At 45.7% G+C, this 15,502-nt stretch overlaps 1 protein-coding gene across 11 annotated transcripts in view; it reads left to right on the forward strand.

Annotated features, from left to right (window-relative positions):
* Positions 1-238: 238 nt before the first annotated feature.
* Positions 239-15,502, forward strand: part of TAX1BP1 (Tax1 binding protein 1) — an 804,469-nt gene continuing 789,205 nt past the window's right edge. For 6 of the 11 annotated variants that reach the window (XM_086941697.1, XM_086941699.1, XM_086941700.1 and 3 more), the window contains exon 1: positions 245-371. The gene's annotated coding sequence lies outside the window, so the exon portion shown is untranslated. Of the gene's footprint in view, positions 424-15,502 lie in introns of all 11 variants that reach the window. The other 5 variants (XM_086941702.1, XM_086941704.1, XM_086941703.1 and 2 more) reach the window with 3 other exon arrangements.

Genomic DNA, 15,502 nt, shown 5'->3' on the forward strand with positions numbered 1-15,502 from the left:
AAAGCATTAATTAAAAAAAAAATGCCAGTCCCCAACATGTTCATTGCGGCCAGTCCTCTCTCGTCCATGCACAGTCTGTTCCTCGATCATTGTAAACCGCATTACAGGAGAAGGATAACACGCTCTGCCACATTCACCCTTGAAGGTCCCGCCTACATCTGAAAAAAAGATGCTCATACGTCATAATGGGGATTGCCATGTTGTTTGATGCTGTAAACCTTGGTTTCCAAGCTGGATAGGAAGTGACGTTCTAGTCAGCTGGGTATGCGGAAGTGCGGGTGTTGTTGATCTGCGTCACTGTGTCCACGGCTGCACCGGACCTGTCGACCTTGCCGGAACTCTGAGCCTTCCGCCTGAGGTCCGGCCGAGGGGTGAGTGAGACGAACCGTTAACTCGTGAAATATGGTGCTGTGCGAAGCATGGGTAGGAGCATAATTTCTGTTTTAGCTGAGGGGGCGGGTCCTGGCAGGTGAGATTCCGCTGTCAGCTCCTGTCTTGCTGCTCTTTCTTGACAGCTGCATTGTGACCCCATTCACTACGCAATACACAGAAAAAATCGCTAACCAGTCCCACATCCTCCCGGTTCTGGGGTCTTCTGCCGGGCTTGAGATTGCGGCGCTCCCCATCGAAGACCAGCTCGCCATTCGTCTTCGGTAAAGCTTGCAGACTACTGCGCAGAGCCAGCACTGCGGCGTGGTGTTTGAACCCTGCTCACGTGGCAATGTTTGGAGGTTTAATGGCCTACCCATGCAAATATAGATTAATGTATAGAATCTACCATAAAAAAGCTATTTAAGTAACGTAATGGTTACAAAACGTAACCCCATCACCCGGAATCTGACAGTTATGTTTCCCTAACAAATGTAACTCGAAACCCCTTTGCGTTGCTCATGCATGGTCGAACTCTTCATGTCACACATGACCTAATCAGTGACTTCATAACTACCCAATGTAACTAATGTGCTAAGCAAATACCATATTTCGTTCAAGTCACCCGTCGGCGACAAAGTTATAAGCACATCCTAAATGCCTTTTTTAACAGATGCTACAGCGATAACTAAACAGTCGCCATTGCTGACTAATATATAGATACATATAAACACCCACCTTCCTTTGAGTGACTCAGCTGTGCTTCAACAGCCGCGCACTTAGCGCCCCCTCCAACACTCAGGACCGATCACAGCAGTCTGTAAGTGTTCCACGCTTGGCTAACCGCCCCTATATAACACCGCGAGACAAAAATATTCACTCCACTGTCGTATTACAGCGGATAACTGCATTACTGTGTACATGTTTAGTTAAGCAACATATACTATGGTTTGCCATAAGAGTGCCTTTAGCAGTAGGTAGTTTCGCTTTCGGTGAGAAGTTTCGCGACTTAAGCTGCAGCGCGCACTGTTGCGTTCACACAGCTCTATATTGATTGACATACCAATCGTTTCTTGGTGCGCGATAGCCATATTAGGTTGGTGATGTAAGCATCCCCTTCAGATGTTTCTATCGTAGATTGGTTGTTTCATGTCTCCGAGGTGGCTAGCGAGTAATTGTGTAGAACTTCATAACGTGCTGCGTTGTTATGGTGGTCACTGAACATTTTGAGTCATTTCGGAAATGTCGGGGAGTGTTTATTTGTTTTCGGTTAAAGAGACCGGCAGTTTCACTATTGGAAGTACTCCGGGGACATTCCTGGATAGCATCACCAGTCTAAGGGCCAGATGTATCAAAGGGTTTTACCTATTCTGTGTCCATGAGAAAATATGTTCATACATATGGCCCTAAGACTGTTAAGATGGTCGGTCTTTTTACTCTTAACGACATTGGGTTGATTCAGCAATTTCTTTCCTTCGGTGTGCAGATATGTGATGTGATGGAGCTTTTAATATATATTTTCTCTGTTTTGTCATAAGTGTCATTGAAGCTCATGACATTTAGATCAAATATCGGGTCTTGGGCATACAGTGCCTTTCATTTATCTCTTGGTTCCAAATAGTATCATGCCTTGCTGGAGTAAAAGATGTAGGGGAGATGACGCCTGGGTGTTGTGATTTACCAATCCTACATGCCACGTACCTAGTCGTATGATTTTTCACACCTCCCTGGATGTGAAAAGGACATCATAATCGACAATCTAACGTCCAAAGCACTTTCTTTTTAGGCCTCTCCTACTAGGTAGTGCAAGCTGTATAGCTGCGAAAGAACTGTAACCGGCTTACCAAGAACTTCTAGTGGAGCTTACAACCTGCCTATTACTTACGACTTGACTTTTTAAAAATTGTTTTTATCATTTGCTTTCCTCGTATTCAATGGCTTGCCTGTCTTTTCTAGTGTTTGCCCATCCACTTTACCATCCCTTTGAGTAGATTACTTGTATCCTTCCAATGCTTTCCTTTAGGGAGCTAGCTACTTCCCCCCGTTTCTTTAGGCACTCCTTGAGTGTTTGTGTGTTTTCTAGCTCTCTCCCCTATGTGCTTCTCTCCTACCAAATAGTTGCCTCACGCTTCATATCTTTATCTATGTCGTATGTGCTGTTTTTATTTTATATTGTTTTGTGGATAAGATTTCAATTATACTTGAACAAACAGGACAAACCCTTTACTTACCTCTTCTTCTTCTTATTATTATTATTGGTGTCGTGCCCAGAGAAATAGAAGCAAGGTGATTTCGTTATTAACACCTAAGCTTGGTTATAGCTAAACTTACTCTCCCCACACGGAAAGTAGCAACACCACAAACTAAGTGGAAGAGTGCCTGCAACAGAAGATGGTGGTTTCAAAGATAATGTAAACATTTACAAAACAAGTGTGTATGTCTCTGGGATGAATGAAAGTTTATTATATGAAGATAGATTAAGCAAAACGACTGGTGTCCGCAGTTCTAAGAGTCATGAGGCATTGACCCACATTGTGCTTGTCTGTTGGTTTTGTCTAGGGTTGTCCAAACGAACCTCTCTACTTTCAACAAGGAAATCCTGATTTTCAGAATGACGATTTCCATATAGAGGTCTGCTTACTCGTCTAGAGCAAACAATGTACATGGTGGACTTTTCCACTGCAGTAAAATTAGGATAGGGGTCGGGCAGCGGTTTGGGATGGTTACTAAAGGGTTCTGGAAACCCCTATAAAGTCATAACCTTTTGAGATTCACACAAATTGTGCAAGTTTCCCTCTCTGGGGACATTTGTAAATGTGCATTAGCCAAATATCATTATGTTTTTATAGATTGAAAAGCTGAAGGTACCATTCAAAGTTATGAAAGTGATCCAACGAAAAAAAACCTTTGTGATATGTAATGCTTGGCAGATGTCATCCCATATCTTAATAATTGTTTTGTAAATATTTAATGCTTATTTAAATATTTAGGATTATAGTATTTGAAGAAACGTTCAATGCCATTGAGGGACCCATTTGTGATTGGTTGACTTGTACCTACCTGAAATTGAATTGAGGTTAGGCAGTGAATATCCTCCAACTGGTGTTAGCAGTCTCATGCACTTGCATTTGATTTCTAATATGGAGCTAACTGTAAAACACCTGCATTTGCAGAGGCACACTGGCGAGGATTGCTTCGAATAAATATAGAAATGTATGAGGAATTGTAAATAAAATTTGTCGGAAAGTTCCCTTTTTAGATTTTTAGATGGTCCCCCCCCCCCACCCCACATTTTGCTCTAGATGCTGTGGTTTTACAACTGAAAGTGCACTGGGACCTGCTAACCAGCCCCCAGTACCAGTGCTCTTTCTCTCAAAACGTATTGTGAATTGGTACTCCCAGGTGGCAAAAGTCTTTAACCCCCCTTTGTAAGTTCGTAGTATATGTTACCTGTGGCGCATAGGGCTAGGGTGTTAAAGGGGTCACCAGGGCTGCAGCACTATTTGCCCTATCCTGAGTGGCCAGAGGGAAAGTAAAGTCTGCAGGGTTGCTACCGCAGCCTGCACAAGCTGCTTCTCTGCTTGAGTTCGACTCTGCACGCACCATGTGTGACAGTCCCCTCACTGCCTTGATATATTTATGTCACCCCTAAATTAGGCCTCCCAAAGTCCAGGAGGCGGAGTGCATTATATCTATGGTGAAGACAAATATGTTGAGACATATGTACCTCTACAGTAACCTTTAAGTTTACTGTAATTAAACGGCAGTCCATAGGTTAACATGGACTGGCTACCTGACAAAACAGATAGCGAGCTCCACAATGGTATTACTAAATGTAGTCATGTTTGGTATCAGGTGGCGAATTAGTTATTCGGGAGGCGTACCCTCCTTCCCCCAAAGGCTGGCCACACCTTGAGGGTGGGCTAGTGGGTCTGTACAGCAGAGGATGGCTCGTGCCACCCTGAAAATTCCTACAATAGCGTACTTAGGTAGTTCGATGAAATAACCCCCCTTATATGGTCACCTTAGTGGCAGATTAGCTGCAGTACTAGTAGCCTATTAGCTACTATCCTTCACACCCCCCCAAACACCCCCTAATTCCAGGATGTAAGGGGCACCCCTGCCACTGGATCTCCAGATCTGCTCTGAAGAAGAAAAGGGTTAGAAATGGGGGTCTGTAGTTGGCCGGTTGTTATCCTCTTGAACTAGGGACCCTTCTTCCTAGTCAGGATAAGGGAGTTACACTTCTAAGATAACCCCTGCTCACCCCCTTGGTAGATTGGCATGAGCAGTCAGGCTTATCTCAGAGGCGGTTTGTAAAGCATTTGCCCATAACAAGCAGTAATACAGTGAAAACACTACAAAAGGACACCATACCAGTTTTAGAAAAATAGCCAATATTTGTTTGTGTAAAACAAAAACCAAAACAATAAAAAGCCAATATACAATTATTTAAAATACTCATAAAGCAAAAATATACTTTAAAAAACAGTTCCTTAAAGTTGATAGCACTATCCAGGGCTATCATGGCTCTGTGTACCAACAAATCCAACAGTTGTGGTTTACCGCTGTGTCGCGGGCCAGCTACAGTGTCAGGAAGACCTGCAAAACAGTAACGTTAAAAATGTAGGGCATCTGGGACATCACAGTCAGCTCATATGAGCTTGTGTCGGTAGGCGTCTGTTCCGGGCCCTTGAAGTTGCAGGTGTTGCAGGTCGAACTCCATTTGGTTGAGGTCGGGAGTGCTGGTGGGCGTCGGGGCTGTGGTTTGAAGTGCAGCGGTGTGGTGTGCGTTATCGAACTTTATATAAAAATAAGTTCTATTTTTATAAATTGGTGTCTGATTTATTTTGAGTCTTGTCAATTGCTTATCGTCCATGTTGGTATTGTAAAATGCTTTACACATGTTACTCCTAAGTAAGCCTGTCTGCTCTTTGCCACTCTACCAGGACAGGATTACTAGCATGAATCGGAGATCCACTTTTGGGTATTTTATCACTATTTCATGGTATGGCCTCCCAGCCATACTACATAACGTTAATACCTTGCTACATTGGGGTTTCAGCTGTGGGATCTAAAGCTTGTGTTTTGCAGTACCAATTGACTTTAAGTATATATTTTTTTGTGCACAAAGAAATCCCCCAAATTGTCTTTAGAAAGCTTTTTTTATTAGGTTTTTCTAAAACAAAGTTTTGTTTAAATTGTTAGGGCCCTGTGTAGACCCCCATTCCAAGAGCCCAAGTTCTAGTATTTTTGGAAGTTAATATAAGTGTTTTTAAAGTTCCTCGTAATTTTGAATAAGATCTCAACTTCCTATATAAAGTAAGCACAATGGAGGATGGACAAAATCTCGATATGCCCAGCTTCACTTTCAAGATAAATGACTTAAGAGCACTAAGCAAGTTAGAGGCATTCGTTTTAGACCTACTGCCAAAAAGGAGGACCTTGAGAAGGCACTCAGTGCCTACAAGGAAGAAAAGGACTAGGAGAGTCATACCTCCTGAGGTCGAGATAGAGGAAGAGGTTGACCTCCTAGCCAAAATGGACAATGAGGAAGAAGGTGCAGACCAAAAGTCTGCACCCTTCCCCAGACCCCCGCTTCACCAGTGGGAAGTGACCGAAGTCACTCTAATGCACCCTCTAATGAGAGGGTGATAGGACATCTCAAGGACAAGCTTGCCCAAATCTCCTTGGAGGAGAGGAAGCTTGAACTAGAGGAAAGGAGACTAGCCCTTGCGATAAGGTTTGAGTTGGTACTAGTTCCCAAAGATGGTGGCAGCAATTAAAATAGGGAAAAAGGAGTCTTTTGAGCCCCCAAGATCCCCAAAGGGATTATCCCCAAGTACAATGATGGAGACAACATTGATAAATGGTTTACAGCCTTTGAAAGGGCTTACAAAACTTTGGGCTCTCTACTTTGGGAGGTATTCTCAGTGAAGGGCAGAGATAGACTTCTAACCCTTAATGAGGATATAGCTGAATCCTACCAGCTCATGAAAGATACCCTCGTAGAAGAGTTTGGACTCACCACAGGAGTACAGTGTCAAGTTTAGAGAGCCCCAGAAAGGCCAAATCAAACCTTTGGTAGACTTTGTTGACTCTTCAATCAAGGCACTAGTGGACTGGATAAAAGGTAATAAGGAGGACACTTATGAAGGGCTGCATAATATGTCGATGAAAGGGCACACCCTAATTGAAGTAGAGGGTCTGAGGGATGCAGGTGCTAGTGTCAGTATGGCGGCAGCCAGACTGTATTACCCAGACCAAATGATCCCTGGTATTAGTCACAAGGTTACTAATGCTCACAAACTAGGCTTCATCCAAATGGCTTTGGTGAACTTAGAGTGGGGAGGTGTTATTGGCCAGAAGAAGGTGGTTGTGTATCTTGCCATACCTGTAGAGCAAGGGTCTTCAGACTGTGGGGCGCGACCCTCAGGGGGGCCGTGGAGTGATGCAAAGGGGTCGCGCCTTCACTTTCACACTTCTGCCCAGGCCGAAGGGCTTCAGCCCCCCTCCTCCCTTATCGTGTGCCTCAGCCCGGCTGCTGCTGCAGTGAAACTCGAGCTGCTGGGGGCTCGGCAGGGCAGTGTCTGGAGTCCTCTCCAGCAGCCCCAGTTTCTCACAGGTCTTTAAAGACCATTTTGCATATTTACATGGCTTTGTAAACTGGTTAAAGAGGCTTAGTTTTTTTTCCTGATTCCAGTACCCCCTGGGCCCCCACTCTGCCTGATCCTTACATTTGTATTTCACAATTACTGTTGTACTGTGAGAATGTATTTAATGAAAAGGAATATAAAGTAGGGTTGCCAAAAGAAGAATGCCTGCCTGTTTTGTTTAAAGAGTCTGGAAAGACCTCCCCTTGACACTGAATAGACTTATAATTACAAAAGTATGTATGCATTATTCATGTGACTTTTCTGTCTTTTATTCTCTTTGTCAGTCATGGATCATTGAGGCAGCTCTAGAACACAATTAAAAGTGTTTTCTATTTATATTTGCTGTTCGAAGTATGCACAGATAAGTGCTGAAAATACAGCTTTAGGTGACTGCTTATTTTTGTACCGACTGGGCTATCAAAATAATCTGCTGGCAACCTTAACCATAGGACTGTAAGTTTGTTGCAGGATCAGCACATTATTTATTTATTTCAACCCTAAATCCACGATTATTGCAGCAATAGTTTAACTTGGATCTTAAACCCTACGCCTCCATTAATAACATGCTGAGTTACTTCAAGTGTCTGGGAATGCACCCTGCATTCAGACAACTCGCTCCTCATTCTCGCCCTTCACTTTCACGCTCACCCTTCACTCACACAGATCACCATGCACTCACGCCATTCACCCACTCACCCTGAACTCACAGTGATCACTCTGCACTCACAATGCACTGCGCTGTTCACCCTATACCTCACCTTGCAGGCACACTAGTACACTACTCATCCCGCACTCATGTGACACTTCACTCACCTGTCCCCCTCACTGCTCAATATGCAACTCACTCAAACAAGCCCATCAGTAATCATACATTCATTCGTCCCATTCTGAACTTGCATTCGCACCCAAATTCATAAATTCATACGCCACCTCACTCACCCTTGAGTCACTCCTCTTACCCTACTTCTTGCACTGTTGCATCGCTCACCGTGCACTCACATGAGCACTATTGTCAACCACACAGTGTGCAGAGGGTTAATGTACCTGCTACAAAGAATGTGTACCATGCAGATCACAGAACTGAGTGTGAGTAAACTATGTGTAGCACTATAAAAAAATGAAATGTTTGTTAGAAAGGTGCTATAGAGAGATGAGGTGCATTGTTGGTGAGTGGCAGTGAAGGAATTCATGGAGGAGGAGGAAAATGGGGGTGGGGCACCAAAAATGACTGTTGCACCGTGTGCAACCAGTGTTGGGACTAGCCCTGGCTGGGAGTGTTGGTCCTCTCCGAATTTCTAGTCTTAGTGATTTCCCTGCTTCTGGCTAATGTTATTATTTACATTTGTAGTGCGCTACTGTTACCAAAATATGTCCTGGGTCTAATAACCATCTACTGCCTGTAGGCAAATGAGAAACACACAGAAAGAGAAGGAGAACCAACCAAATGGGGTAACCTGCAGAGCAGAGAGAAAAGTTTTTATATCTTCCTAAAGGATAATAGATTCTTAGTGGAGCAAAGCAAATGAGGGTGCAAGTTCCATAACTGCGTGGCCTGCACCAAAACAGCGAGACAGACAACTCATGCCTTCTTGAATTAGGGAACAATAAGCAGAGTGGCACAGTTCGAGAGGACCACATGGGTCCAACCCATATGCTTGGTGAGGAGAGATTAGAGGATGAGAGAGGACAGCAAGGGAGTGAGATAATTCAATTGAAGAGATCCGGGATGAGGAGAAATGTGAATTACCGAAGAGAAGTGTGGATACACAAGAAGTGAGTGTGAGCCAAAGGTTAGGGCTTCTGTTAGAACAAAGGGGAGCTGTGAAAGTTGAATGAGGGGACTGTAGAGGTGTAAGATACAAATAGACAAAAATGGAATGGAGAGACGAGGTGAATGAGAAGTGCTGAGGGGCACAGGAGGTGACGGGACGAGAGACCGTAAGAGATGAGGGCAGTGAAAAGAGAGAATGGCAAGAGGGGATTAAAGGTGAAGTGAGAGGTTGAATGGGGAGAGTTCAGAAGTTGTAAAAAGGGGTGAAAGAAAATGGCCTGCAAAGTGAGAGAGGGATCCGGGGTTAGGAGAGCAGAGGGGGATGGAAGGGAAGGGTGAGAGGAAAGCTGCTGGTGAACTGCTTAACTCTGCACAAAACCGCCAGGTTTTTAAGGAACCCCTGCTTCTCCTGGCCAGGGCCAGGTGAGCTTCTGACGTGGCAGCACGTATTCCTTTGGAGTGGAAGGCCCTTCTCAAAGTTGACTAGAAATCTTTCTGATGTTAATTGCTGTATTTTGGTTATAAACGGGTAGTGACGGGTGAAATCTTTCCTCAGTGTTACAGTGTGTAAAAAATGTCAAAATAATGAAGCAATGCTATCCCAAAATACTCGGCATCACTTACATTTTCTTCCCACACATTTTATTCAAGCCGGTCGTGTAATTTGGTCCTCACCTGCCTCATAATTCCAGTAGCCCTGCCTACAGGTTTAGAAATGTTTGTCAGGAGGGGGTCCTTACGCCTCAAAATGTTGACAGGTGGGTCTCTGCATCCAAAAGTTTGAAGATCGCTGCTGTGGAGTGTCTATTAACAATGATCTGGAGACTTCTGCATAGGCAGAAGTAGAAAATAAGGCTCATTCCAAAAATGATGGGTTTACCTGAATGGGTGTGTGACAACTAGGGCACAGGCTGTACGTCAAGGTAAAGGTATAGCAACACGTTTCGAACCCAACAGGACCATTGTTGCTATACCTTAACATTGCCCAGGTTCTGAGGGATACTGGGTTACCCCATTGTAACTTACTACTGTATGTCAAGGTAGTCAAGAAGAATTGGAGCCTGAAATTATGGCCCGAAACTTCAGAAACAAGAGGGAGGGCAAGAAGACTGGTAATATAGCTTCTAAGAGGTCACAGGATCAGGGATAGAAATCTCCCCAGGGAGATGCCCTGATGCCTCAGGAGGAAACTGCAGCTAGGATCTTGGACCTAACCTGCCAGAGCTTCTTGGTGTAGGGGGACCCTTCAGAGAAGACATGTGCCTAGAGCAAAAGAGATTCCCTACTCTTGAGGGCCTAAGGCAGCAAGCTGCAAGGCAGAAGAGATGTTAGTGGCACTCACAGGGGTTATTGGGAGGATTGGCTCCTGTATACTAAGGCGAGGTACCCAAAACCAGGGCCATCCAGGAGAGTGGTGGTTCTTTATAGTATACAGAGAGTTGATCGTAACTTTAGCCATGACATCCCCGTTGCGGGACATCTGGGACAAACCAGGACCTGGGACATGTTAGTTGGCCATTTATATTGGCCCCAGATGTCTGAGGCCAATAAAAATCGAGAAAGTCTGAGAAAGTAAACTAGTTTTGTTGCTCCTTTATGACTTGCCATGCCAGTGGTAAAGCAGACATATAAAACCAAGGGCTCCCTTAATCCCACTACCAGTGATTGAGATTCTATTTGCGAGGGAGGGATTAGCATGGTTGGTCCCCTTGACCCTCCTACTGCATCTGGAAACAGTTTTATTCTAGTGGTAGTGGACCATGCCACTAGTTGTCCCGTGGCAATTCCCCCTCAGGACTGCAACTGCTTCTGGTTGGCATCTTCACCAGGGTTAGGTTTCCTAAGGACACTGGTGCTAGAGGGACACACATTATGTCTGCATACCTAAAAGCTATGTGGGATGAATGTGGAGTGAGTTATACATTCACTTCCCCCTACTACCCACAGACTAATGGCTTTGTGGATAGATTCTACTGAACCATTAAGGGCCTGATCATGGGACTCCTAGTGAAGCTCAGAAGGAGATTAGATGTTCTGGTACCATGCCTCATGTTCGTATACATAGAGGTTCCCTCAGAAGGTGATTGACTTTAGCTCTAAGTCTAGTTAGGAAGGATGGGAGAAGCCTCTCAAACAACCCAAACAAGACATAGATTATGTGCTAGGGCCTACACTCACGCATGGCAGAGTATAGGAAGAAAGCAAATAAGAATTTGCAGGCCAGCCAGGAACTTGTCAAGTACTGGTATGACCAGAAGTCAGCCATAGTTGAGTACCAACCAGGTCAGTTGGTGTGGATTTTGGAGCCTGCGGCTCCCAGGCCCCTCCAGGACAAGGGGACTGGTCCTACAAGACAAGGTGGGGGTGGGGGGGGGGGGAGGGGGTGGGGGGGGGGGGGGGGGAGTCGCCTCTCTGGGCACTCCCAGGCGTCCTCACAGAGTACTCCACGTGAACCGCCTAAAGCCTCACCAAGACAGGGCTGACCATATTGATGGTCACTGATACAGGACAGGAGGAGGAAAGTGAACCCCTCCCTGACCTGTTATAAACCACCTCACAAGATGGTACAGCAGTGGCTGTAGTCCTGTCTGACACTCTTGCTGTACATCAGCAGACTGACTGCTGGCAAGCCCTCAACCAGTTTACAGAACTCTTTTCCTTGTCCCCTAGACAGACAACCTGGTGTACCTATGATGTGGACACTGGGGACAGCCTCCCTGTCAAGAACAAGATTTATGGACTGCCGGACCACATTAAGGCTAGTATCAAAGCTGAAGTAAACAAGATGCTAGTGCTAGAGTTGGTACATCCTTCTGACAGTCCCTGGGTCAGCACAGTGGTACTGGTCCCCAAACCTCACTCAAATGGTGGGAAACATGAGATTACATTTTATGTGGATTACAGAGGGTTCAATGCAGGAACCAAGATAGATACTCATGCCATACCAAAAGCTGACCAGCTTATTGATAAACTAGAGGCAGCCAACTTTCTCATTTCCTTAGATTTGACATCACGGTATTGGCAGATTGGTCTGAGCCAGGGAGCCAAGGAGAGGTCTGCATTCTCCATCTCAGAGAGACACTTTCAATTTAAAGTGATGTATTTTGGATTAAAGAATGCACCTGCCCCTTTTCAAAGGTTGGTGAATCGAGTTCTGGGAGCCCTGAATGACTTTAGTGCAGCATATCTGGACGATATTGTTGTCTGTAGTTCCACCTTGGAGGATCAACTGGTCCACCTGAGAGAAGATTTGCTGGCCTTGCAGCAGACAGGCCTCTCAATCAAGGCCATTAAGTGCCAAATTGGGCACGCTACTGTTGTCTACTTTGGCCAACTTGTCGGTGGAAGCCCATTTTTAGATAGTTAACCCCAACTTTTTGGTCTAGATGCTGTGGTTATAGAACTGGAAGTGCACTGGGACCTGCTAGCCAGGCCCCTGTGCCAGTGCTCTTTCCCTCAAAAGGTAATGTGAATTGGTACACCCAACTGGTAAGATGCTTTAACCCCACCCCCTTGTAAGTCCCTGGTATATAGTACCAGTGGCACCCAGGGCAAGGATGTTAAAGGGGTCACCAGGGCTGCAGGACTTTGTGTGCTACCCTGAGTGGGCTGAGTAAAAGTAAAGACTGCAGGGCTGCTCCTGCAGCCTGCATGACTAACTTACCTTCTCGATTCTGACTGCACACACCATGTATGACAGTCCCTCACTGCCTTTTTATATACAAGTCACCCGTAAGGTAGGCCTCCTAAAGCCCAGAAAGCAGATTGCATTATTTCAATGGTGAAGGCATATATGTTCATACATATATACCTATACAGTAACCTTGCCATTTAAGTGTACTGTAAGTGAACGGTGGTCTATACGTTAATGTGGACTGACTACTGGACGAAACCAAGATAGCCAGCTCCATGACGGTACCACAGAATTTAGTCGTGTTTGATATGAAACACTTCTTTTTCACCCCTGACAGAATTCTTGTGTCTAGAGTGAGCTGGCATGCACCCAGGTGGCACCCTCAGAGGGTGCCCACCAAGATACTGAGTTCCCTTGTGCCTCGGTGGACTTTCAGAGCCATTTGCCGCCAAGGCAGAAGTCTGACCTCCTGCTGGTGAGTGCTATCACTCCCAGGAGACGTGAGACAAAAGGTCTGGGCACGAAGGAGGTCACACTTCCACCTGCCCAAGATTGCTAGTAAAAGGCTCTTCAGGGTGGTGAGCCTCTTCACTACCTCAGATATGTAAGTGATTTGTCTTCCACAGGAAATACGCCCCCCCTGCTTCCAGGCACTCTTGTTTGTGAGCAGACCGGAAATTAGGTATTCATGAGGCGTACACCCCCCTTACCCCAAGGACTAGCCACACCTTTAGGGTAGGCTAGTGGGTCTGTACAGCCAATGATGGCTTGTGCCATCCTGGAAAACTCTTAAAATGGGTTCTGCGTACATTCAAAAAGACAGCCAGCAGTGGTGTTTCTGGACGGCACTGGTCAAATATCCCAATCTTATTTTATAGTTCTGTTATGACCACTCCTGGAGTTCTGACTGCCAACAAAACTTAATCATTGGTAAAAGCTTTCACAATATTAGGAGGGCAAACTAATTTCCTTGTTCACATTGAACTTTCCAATTCAAATTGCATGTATTTGTAATCAAGCTTTTGTTTTCAATTACTTTCCATATCTAATTTCTCAATTAATTTTCCTACGTTGGTGTCTTTATCCATAAAGTTCTTTAGGTCTCGCCTTTTCCATTGGAAAATGGCGAGAATTCAAGTGCTCGATCCACTAGTCAAACCACTGCAGTTTCGACTGCAGTTTCTTCACAGTGCATGTGAAAAGCGGGAGAATCACGTGACCACAAGCCTCTCGTGAACGAGCCCACCCAGCCCATTTCCCCATAGGCTTCCCCATTGCATCACCACATCAAAGCCAGCCATCTGTTGTTTCCCCAGCGTGGTGCCGCCAGCAGCTTCACTTCAGGCATCCACTCCCCCGCCCCCTACTTCACACTTCTCACGGTCACCAGGCTGAGTTTCGCATTTCCCCCCCCCCCCTCCTCCCCACTATCATTCTGCTATGCAGATCGTTTCTTTTCTCTTAATTCTAAGAATAATAAGCGCAAACTCGACCAACGTAATTGGAGTGCTTTACTTGTCCTAAAATGCCGTGTTGTCTGTCCCTCGAGCTTGCTGTTTTTTTCCTCCGGGTATCCTCCCTTGTTATAGTAGTGTAGCCACGTGTCTCTTCTTTAAGCAACTTCCGGGCCAGATCACATACATTTGGCACTGGTGCAAAAAATAGCGCACATGCTTGTTTGCACCCCTTAGCTGCTTATGTTATATAAATTGGAGCAAACGCACTCTGCAGTCCATATTACATAAAGGCTCCTCCTCGCCTTTCGCCGTAGTGGGTTCTCCATCCCCAACGTAACCTCACCCCTCCTCTTTTCGCCGTTCCATCTTTGCTCTGCCTCCATTTGCCCTTTCTCTGCCCTCTGCCTCTCCTTCCCCTCCAGTCCACTCCACCTCAGTCTCTCCTTTCACGTATCCTAAGCCCACCTCCTCTGTTTTTTTCCTAAAACCCCAGCGTGCGCTCGGCCTCATGCCAGCATTTCTCCTCCCCTAATTATTCACTGCACGGCCGGCCAGCACATCAAAGGCTGCTGCTCTCCGTGCGTCTCGTCACCCGTCCTCCCTTGTAATTATTTACTTCACTTTAGTTTAACAGTTCTTCTTCCTCATCTCTGGTACACGCAGTTGAGTTTTATTGACCTTTTTTCCTCTTAAACATTAGTATAGCGAGAACAATCCCAGTGATTTTCAAAATGTGGGCACTTAATTTTTTGTTCTCGTCAAAATCCCAATGTGTTTTTAGCTTTTACTGATCTTACAGTTGCTTGTTTTAGCTAGAAAGCCAATAAAATGGGCTATCGTGGTAATAATTCCTGTTCTTTACATTATGCCACGGTTTTGGATTTGAGGTTTTCTACAGTGTGGTCCGTCGCATCTAGATGCCAGAACACTTAATTTACACAGTTGTTTAACAAAAAAGAATAAGCAAAGTATAAAATCAGAGCCACACCAGTTATATTTACATTAAATTAATATTCTAGAACCCAGTTTATTGAACTTGGTGTATACCTTCATGTTTTAGTGAAGGAGGAAAGTGTTTTTTAAAGGTCTCGTGCTTTTCTTCCAATAGTTAATTAGTTTTTGTTTGATCTTGGGTTATATAATCAAGAACATTTCAGGAGTTAGATTATCCCTTTCAATGAAGGCAGCACACGCAACGCCACTAAGACACGCAATGCCACTAAGACACGCGACGCCACTCAGACACGCGACGCCACTCAGACACGCGACGCCACTCAGACACGCGACGCCACTCAGACACGCGACGCCACTCAGACACGCGACGCCACTCAGACACGCGACGCCACTCAGACACGCGACGCCACTCAGACACGCGACGCCACTCAGACACGCGACGCCACTCAGACACGCGACGCCACTCAGACACGCGACGCCACTCAGACACGCGACGCCACTCAGACACGCGACGCCACTCACCCACGCGACGCCACTCACCCACGCGACGCCACTCACCCACGCGACGCCACTCACCCACGCGACGCCACTCACCCACGCGACGCCACTCACCCACGCAACGCCACTCACCCACGCAACGCCACTCACCCACGCAACGCCA

This window comes from Lissotriton vulgaris, chromosome 10 (genome assembly GCF_964263255.1).
Source record: "Lissotriton vulgaris chromosome 10, aLisVul1.2, whole genome shotgun sequence".
Lineage (NCBI taxonomy): Eukaryota > Metazoa > Chordata > Amphibia > Caudata > Salamandridae > Lissotriton > Lissotriton vulgaris.